Below are 1,495 nucleotides of genomic sequence, written 5' to 3'. Positions count from 1 at the left end.
AATTTTTGGGTTGTGATTTATTTGCTTGGTTGTTTGCTATGTTGTAGAGCCGGAAAGGGTGTTGTGATGAATGCATGTGGGAGGGTGTGAAGAGGTGGGACGCTTTTTTGATTGGGTGCCTTGTTTGATTTCTTTTTGGTTAGTGGACATCTTGCTCGGCGCGTTGTTGAGCTTTTCTCTCTTTTCTTGGGATCTTTGTTTCTCTGGTGTTGTTTTTTTCCCTTCTTCCTTTTGCCCCTAGCCTTACGGAGGAGAGGTGGGATTGTTGTGGATTGGTGTTCAGGAAGGACGAAAAGCAGTACGAGTTCCCAGGGTGGCCACCCTAGTCCTTCTCGATCGTCGTCCCCTGCAGTGCCCCCCTTTTTCCGAAGGCGTGGGGTTTGGGAAGCTTGTTCTCTGTTTGAGCCTCCCCTTGTGAGCCGGTAGCCACGTTTGATATCTCTTGCTTTCCTGTTGTTTTCTTCCCTTCTTGCTTTTGGCCCCTTAGCTTTACGGAGAAAAGGTGGGATTGTTGTGGATTGGTGTTCAGGAAGGACGAAAAGCAGTGCGAGTTCCGAGGGTGGCCACCCTAGTCCTTCTCGATCATCGTCCCCTGCAGTTCCCCCCTTTTTGCGAAGGCACGGGGGTGGGGAAGCTTGTTCCCTGTTTGAGCCTCCCCCTGTGAGCCGGTGGACGCGTTTGATATCTCTCTTTCTTTTATGTTGTTTTCTTCCCTTCTTTCGGCCCCTAGCTTTACGGAGAAAAGGTGGGATTGTTGTGGATTGGTGTTCGGGAAGGACGAAAAGCAGTGAGAGTTCCCAGGGTGGCCACCCTAGTCCTTCTCGATCGTCGTCCCTGCAGTTCCCCCCTTTTTGCGAAGGCACGGGGTTGGGGAAGCTTGTTCTCTGTTTGAAGCCTCCTCCCCTTGTGAGGCGGTAGCCACGGTTGATATATCCCTTTCTCTCTTGTTGTTCTCTTCCCTTCTTCCTCGTGGCCCCTGGCTTTACGTAGAAAAGGTGGGATTGTTGTGGATTGGTGTTCCGGAAGGACGAAACGCAGTGCGAGCTCCCGGGGTGGCCACCCTCGTCCTTCTCAATCGTCGTCCCCTTCAATTCCCCCCTTTTTCCGAAGGCACGGGGCTTGGGAGGCTTGTGCTTTGTTCGTGCTTTGTTTTCTACCCTACCCTGTTCTCTTCCTTTCGGTCCCTAGCTCTACGGAGAAAAGGGGGAATTGTTGTGGGCTGGTGTTGGGGAAGGGATAAAAGCAGTGCGAGCTCCCGGGGTGGCCACCCTAGTCCTTCTCGATCGCTGTCCCACGCATTTCCCCCTTTTTATGAGGGCATGGGGCTGGGGGGAGATTGTCCTCTGTTCGAGCCTCCCCCCGTGAGGGGGTTAGACACCTTTGTTTCTCTTTCTCTCATGCGTTTTTCCTCCTTTTTCCCCTTGGCCTTACATTTGTTGTGGGGGGGTTGCCCCTATTCAGTTTTGTGGCCGATTTTTCGGTAGTACGTGGAAAC

This window comes from Pinus tabuliformis, chromosome 4_2 (assembly GCF_031772625.1).
Source record: "Pinus tabuliformis cultivar Carrire ecotype Pingquan chromosome 4_2, CPIR1, whole genome shotgun sequence".
Lineage (NCBI taxonomy): Eukaryota > Viridiplantae > Streptophyta > Pinopsida > Pinales > Pinaceae > Pinus > Pinus tabuliformis.
Note: the sequence above shows the minus strand (reverse complement) of the source record.